The sequence below is a fragment of the Dinoponera quadriceps genome, unplaced genomic scaffold (assembly GCF_001313825.1).
Source record: "Dinoponera quadriceps isolate SergipeBrazil2010 unplaced genomic scaffold, ASM131382v1 scaffold120, whole genome shotgun sequence".
NCBI classification, from domain to species: Eukaryota; Metazoa; Arthropoda; class Insecta; order Hymenoptera; family Formicidae; genus Dinoponera; species Dinoponera quadriceps.
Genome location: NW_014554309.1, coordinates 1,814,865 through 1,822,075, shown reverse-complemented (window position 1 = coordinate 1,822,075; position 7,211 = coordinate 1,814,865). Strand labels below are relative to the sequence as shown.

At 43.9% G+C, this 7,211-nt stretch overlaps 1 protein-coding gene across 1 annotated transcript in view; it reads right to left on the bottom strand.

Annotated features, from left to right (window-relative positions):
- LOC106745530 (teneurin-a) overlaps nucleotides 1-7,211 on the bottom strand; it is a 730,052-nt gene that overhangs the window by 543,384 nt on the left and 179,457 nt on the right. Inside the window, exon 2 of the mRNA XM_014621223.1 lies at nucleotides 1,723-1,758. The gene's annotated coding sequence lies outside the window, so the exon portion shown is untranslated. The remainder of the gene's footprint in view (nucleotides 1-1,722; nucleotides 1,759-7,211) is intronic.

The following is a 7,211-nucleotide window of genomic DNA, read 5'->3' as shown; positions in this document are numbered from 1 at the left end:
GGGGGGGGGGGGGGGTGCTTTTCGACGCTCGTTGCGATTCTCTTTTCGGCGCTCGACAATCTGCATCGCTCGCGGGCACGACTTGCGAGTTCCCGAGTCGAAATTTCAACTCTCGTGTTAAACCTTTAATTCCGCAACAGAAGCTGCGACAAGTGGGGTCAATTCTAATGATGCGACGCCAGCTGTAATCACGACGACGTCCGAAATTTCCGTTTCCGCTATGTTCAGTCAAAACAAAGGCTCTCAGTCTCTCAAGGCAATGTGAAAATTAAATCTGCACTCGGGAAAAAAGTTAGTGTTAACTCAAGATTCGCGTATTTATATATATAGCAGCAAATATAATGCAATATATAAGCAAGAATATTTAATTTTTTATAGAGATGAAACTTATTTCATGAAGAAATTCTAGTTTCATTAAAAATATCATATATTCTTGTGTTATTCGAGAATAATTTTCTTGAATTTAGAGGGAAAGTATCGGGCAGAAAGTGCAATATCTTCAAATTAATAGAATTCTTAGTTTGAAGATATCATCCTTTTCATTTAATATTTTTTCTTCTCATTTCGTGAAAATTAATCTTGGGTAACAAGAATATATTACCTTCGATGAAACTGTATAGAATTTCTTCACGTAAACAAGTTTTATCTTCAAATAAAATTATATATTCTTGCCTACATATATGAGAATATGAGTCTCGAATTAATATTAATGTTTTTCGTGTACATAAAAAAGGGTCGGTTGAATTAATGGCAACAGTGAATGAATCAAACTCATTCCTGTTGAAGAAAACCGAATTTCTGGTTCTTATAAAATAAATTCTGTTTTTAGAAACTGAAATTCGGTTTCCTTCCAGCAAAACGCGTCTGGTTCGTTCATTGTCATAATTCAACCAATTTTTTTTTTCTCCATGCAGAATGAAAGGTTGAAGAGAAAAATTAATAAATGTAATATCGTTAAAATTTTTATCAGTTTATAGGCCATCTGAGTAGGTGCAAACTCTCTTTAAGATTTTCGTTTCTCGTCGCAGTTACCTTAATTAATAACGTCAGAAGCGAGGAAACGTAAGGCCTAAAATTCTTGAGATGTGAGACGCGTTGAAACAAAAGGATATGTCCATTAAATGATAGTCGTGATCGATTGAGCGCATTTGCAACATATTCCGAAAACTTTCCGTTTATTTTGACATTCACAGTAAATTGTTATAAAATTAACGTGGCGAAATCACGAGAGGAAGATGGCCTAACAACGAACATTGTATCATGTTAATTTTACGATTGTTTATTGATCTTTAGAACAAAAAGAAAATGTTTGTAGTACTTTACGAATGTGCTCGATCGACAGCAAGTGTCGTTTTATGGACGTATCATTTTATTCCAACGTATTTCGCGAGAATTATGGATACGCGTTGTCTCGCTTGCGACGTCAAACAAGACAACTGCATCAAGGGATAAGGAGCTTTGAGAGCGTCGAAGTAGCATCAAAATTTTGACTCGGGTTTCATGCGGGCGGACGCGGTGGCGGTCGTCGTGTAAAAGCGACGTCATTCGTGAAGCGCAGATAAGAGCCCCGATGGCTTTGCGCTTCACGGACGACGTGTTGCATCGACACGTAATATAATATCGCGTAATTTCGCAAGCGCATAATTCGGACGAGCGGATGGGCCCGATCTCGGCTTCTCTACGGTATTCTGCTGCGAAATGTCGAGGTGCCTCGCGTCTTACCTGCTGTGGTTAGCGTTGGATGGCTCGGCAATCGTCCTGCAACACACAAAATACAAACGGTCTTGCTAATTAATTATGGTTAATGCGGGAACCCACCGAATAAATGTAATTACGCCAAACTATTGGATCGGAAATAATAACGTAATTAAATTCATTAGGCAAACTGACTTTCCGTTTTGATAGCGTAATGAAATAAGCGAAATAATGATATTAATTGCAAATTGCGTAATTCCTAACGCTCCGCCATTTGTAGTAGCCGCGCGCCGGTTTTTATCAGCGTTTGGATACACTCATATCGCGCGATATTAAAGCTCGCACTGGAGAATATACAAATATCCCCGGTAGAAATTAATCATGACGTGATCCCTAAGATTAAAATGGCATCCGGAGTAAGTACGCTCTAAAACAGGCCTTCGTCTTCGTTGGGCCGAAATATGGCCAAGAAAGACAAACTGTGAATGAAGTTTCGTGAACAGGCACCTGAATAAACACTAACGTCGATGCCTTTAACAATATTTGTGCGTTAGGGTCCAGTCAGGGCCTAGTTAGCCCGAAATAGTTTAAAGTGAGGTCTCAGAGAGACTTACAGCCTGTCTATAATAGGGACCTGACCGGGCAAACTTCTGTTTGGAAAGCGTTGCATCGAAAAACTTTCGTACGAGTAGGTAAAAGAACTCCTACTACGACATTATACTCAAAGAGTCTCAGTTATTGTTTGACTTTTGCCAGAGAACGACGTATTTAACGATGATTGCCGGAACACAGGGTGGAGCGAGCCGAGTCGGATCACAGGGCGAATCGGATCAATACAAGCCTTTTGACAGTTGTCATTAGTTTTTTTTGTTTTAAACGAGCGCGGGGGAAGCGCACGGAGGTAACTGACACGATAAAACAACTCGTTTGGAACAAAAAACTAACTACTGCCGTCTCGAAATTCACATTGATCCGATTCTCCTCCCGTGATCCAATTCGCCCCGGTCTATCCTACGGGGGATTTGAGCGGCAAGAAGCTGATCAAAATTTACCGGTAAGTATTAATATCATTTGCCGAAAAACGGTTTCAATGCAGTGGTCGAGATTGGATCCTTCAGGAGGGCAAACATTGGACTCGTTATTGCTCCTAGTGAAAGGAAAAAGAATAACGTCGAAACACTAGATTGGCCATCACCAGACGCGAGTCCAATTGAAAATGTTTGGGCATTAATGAAAATGAAGCTGCACGGGGAAAAGTGTGCACGATTAAATAGATTCTTTCAACATGACTACCTTTATCTCGAGGGTATGCTGTAAAATGAATATATAGTATGTTTCGAAGATGACAAGTGACAACGGTGGTGATTGGACGACTTATAAACGTTAAAACGTTGTGGTACCGATTGTACACACGTCACTTTTTCCACTTTTTCTACAACAAATAGTTTAAAAGTTACGCCGCTCTTACTGGACAAACTGTCAGTGAAATTCGCCACAATACGGTCGAGATAAGACCGAATTAACTCACTTTGATTATGGTTCTCAAAAATAGCGTTTAAGTAAACAATTTGACATAAACAGGCTACAAGTCCGCAATTTGAATTTTTTTTTACAAATCAGTAGCGTAACGAGATATGATCTAGCCGGATGTGCCAAGATAAGGCCTGGTTAGATTTACGAATCTAGCTAATTTGTACGAGCTTTATATTTCTATGCGGAGCTTTAATCGGCTTGTCTTTACGGGGCCCAGATACAAATGGGGAAAAAAATCGTGGTAGGGCCCTTCGAAACTTGAAAATTTCCACTTAAGATTTATCCGATAGATCGATTTAAAGTAGCTCGTGTAGGAGGAGCGGGTAAGTATATTTCGGCGCAGCTAATCTGGCTTCGTGTCTTAACTTGTAACTAGGTTAGCGGACGCGTGCTCATCGCCGGTGACAGAGGTTTGCACTTGAAAATTACGTGATGCGGCTTACGCTCACCCTGCGTGTTCTCCGGGCACCGTCGCGGTCATTACTTGCGGCTGCGAATATTCGATGGCGCGCGCGCGCGCCCGAACGAGCGAGAAATAATGAATTCGAGCGCAATGAGCATCGCAAGTACGGCGGGATTTGAAACGAATGACACGTTTATCACACACGGTCCGGGCGCGCCTCTCACTCCGCTGAATCTCGCTTTTTGTTCCGCCGCGAAATAATCGATACGCCGGTGGTCGGTATGCGCGCGAGCGCGTGCAGGCGCGAGCAAAAGAGAGAAAGGGGAAGAACGGGAGGAAGAGAAAGACGGGGGCAAAAAAGAAATGCGATATTATACCGCGTTTATACCGAGCGGAGGAACGATGATAGCGTCAACGATTATCCATCGAATTTATCACGAGCACACGTACGCCTCTCTCTCCCGAGCGCCTGCGCGTGTCGGGCTCGTGTATATAATTTATTATCACTTCGCGTTACTAAAAATGCCTTTACTGATTCATTCGCAGGCGCATAAAAACCACGCCGCCATACATTACCCCGCGGAGACCCCTTGTACCCCACTCAACGCGCACACAATCAACCGCGCTATACAGCGCGCGCGCGCGCACGCGCATCCCTCAACCCTGGCGATATTTTTGCCCCGCACTTTTGGGTTTTACTGCTTCGAGCATGAATATAAGAGACGGACGAAGGTCCGTCGGCAAATCGGCTCGATGCGATGTTCACTCTCTCTCTCTCTCTCTGCCTCTCATCAGCTCGTTGTCGTCCTCATCGAACACTTCGCGGCATCGCGCGCCCAGTTTCTCCACGGTCACTTGGCCACCTCACTCCGGTCGTCTCCGGTGGCGCAATTATCGCAGATTCTTGCGTTACCGCGGCGAATATCCGAAATATCCGGGAACAACCCTCTCCGCTTTCGACGTGACTCCACGGTCGGAGTCTCCGCATTGTGAGGTGGCGTGTACAGATATAAATAAATTTCGCTCGTGGAGGGTATTCAGCGGGGCCGGGAAGTCCAAAGCTAACTGAAGTTGCGTCGGGAGTTCGGAACTTGGTTGCTCCACGGGGGGTACACAGAGAGCCGGGGTGAGAGCTTGCGCACAGTGTGTTACAGGGTGCAGAGTTCTCTTGTCAAAGATTAGCACGATTCCAGAAAAGCTCCTCGCCCGGGAAGCGAATGAAAGGACATGAACGGAATATTGTTTTCTTGTCGCGTGCTCCGAGCTAACTCCGGGAGCGACAAAGATCCCCGCGCGCAGCGGGATCGCTAAAGAGCGAACAAAGATCGAAGGGAGCGTAAAGGGAACTTTAATTGGCAGCCGTGAGACAATAACGAGAACAAAGTCGCGTGCACGGCAGTTATGCGCGAGAGAGTCGAATACGCGTGTTCCGCTCACGCTCCTTTCTTTCGTCACGCAAGAATCTCGGCGTACATTCGATACCGGAGACCGGCAAAGCACCGATTACTATCAATTCAGCATTGAAATACGGATTTCACGGTCGCGACGAAAGAAAAGCACCAAGCCATGCGGGTTTGTTGTTTCTGGGCCTTCCAGAATCCTTTCGGAAGGGTGGAAATTTTATTTAATTCTATTAAATTCGCGTGAACGCTGAATAAAGCCTTTGGAACAACGAGTCCAGCGATTATGGAGATATTCTTGTGTTACTAATACTAGGATAGCGAGTCACCTTCGTCTTCTAACCACCGGCATTTTGCAGTATGGCTTTCCTAATCAAACTCTGGCTGCCGTAACGCAGATTACGCGCGACTATATTGATGCAATTGACCGAAATAATAAATCATATCACCCACACACATCACTCAGAAATAAGTAGGACGATGCATCTATGTTCACCCACAACGAAATATTTCTGATTATTATTGATTATGTGTAACTATATTTTGTTTTTCCGTGTACATATCATTTTTATGGTGCGAAACGGAATTCTCTGATTTGTTTTCTGTCCGACCGTCTTAAATGAACAAGCAAGATTAACAAGGGAAAATCAGTCACCGGTGTTTCGTAAAATGATATTTTACTTAGTCAAGTTCAGGTATGTCGGGTTGAAAGACCGGTAACCTCAGGTATGTCAGTTCACAGAACACTCTAACCTAAATCTGCCTCGCGCGGTTCAGCAACAGAAGATAAAGATCGACGCAAGATCCAAAGTGACTTAAAACTTACGTTATAAAACAGTATAGTCCGATAAACTGTTTACCGCCGATTTGTTACTTAAACATTTAGAAGAACGTAGCTCGAGAGGAACTTTGGCACGTCGAAAAGTCAACTGGTGTAACCAAGCGTGCCTGCGAACCGAAATTGCCATTTCAGCTTCATCTGTTGAACGAAGCTCACGTATTGTACGGCAGAGTTTCGTACTTTATAACCAAAGAACATGGGTGTATTGACTTTCCATACCTAAGTCAGTTTTGCTGCTTATCCTCCACCGATGCCTTAAAATAGTAAAGCGACCGGATATAATTAATGTGGAACCTAAACAGTTCGGTGGTAAGAGCGGTTGCTTGGCGAGCGGGAGATCCGCGTTCGATCCCAGCCCCAAGTCTTGCCTCGATGTTTCTCATCTCATATGCCATTAAAAATGGACATCCACAGAGACAAACAAACATCTCCCGGTCATATTCTGAACCTTCCTCCGACGATACCGCCTATTATGGTATTAACAATCACATAAGTATAGTAATAATAATAATCATTAATACTGGGAACCCGAAGAACCGTCCCAGTATCGGCAGCGATAATTTTTGGTACTTTTGCAATACCAGGAATCGTTTTAGTTACAATTAGTATCGTCTTTCGAGTCTCGGCTCATTGCTGTTATCCCAGTATCCCACCGGTGTCAAATTGATATCGTTCGTGTCAGAGATCCAGGTACTGTTCACTAAAAATTGCCGCTGAGTTAGTATACACCTCGTCAGCGGGCTATTTTTTACTTGAGGTTTTTCCCCCTCGCGCGCGTGAGATGTGGATTATGGTAAACGTATAACGGGAGTCCCTATGCTGTGCGCCCGACGCAAGGAATGTTTTCCCTTATATTCACGTGACGATTCCCCGAGGAACGCTTTTTACGGGTCCTCCGCCGATACAAATTGGATAGAGCGGCCTCGGTATAATTGATGGTATTTCATCGCGTCCTCCGGGGAACGTTCGCTAACAAGACGTCAATCTAATGAAATGCCAATTATGCGCGAACATTATTATTATTACTTCGTGGGATATAATTATATTCGGCGCGCAAATTATTAACTTATACTTTGGCGTTTCGGTGCGTGCCCATCAGTTTCCTCGAGCAATCGTCAAGCGTTTAATAACATTTGCGTTCGCTCGCATACGCGCGCGCAAATAAATGTTATTTCAAAAAGAGTAATTAATATCGATGTTTATTTGGTAACAAGAGAGGCATCGTGGCCTGTAATTGCGAATACAAACGCCCCATTTATTTTTACGCGCGTTTCGCTAAGCGCGCGCGCATCTTTTTCCGCTGATGCAACGCGCGCTACAAATCACCCCCCCCCCCCCC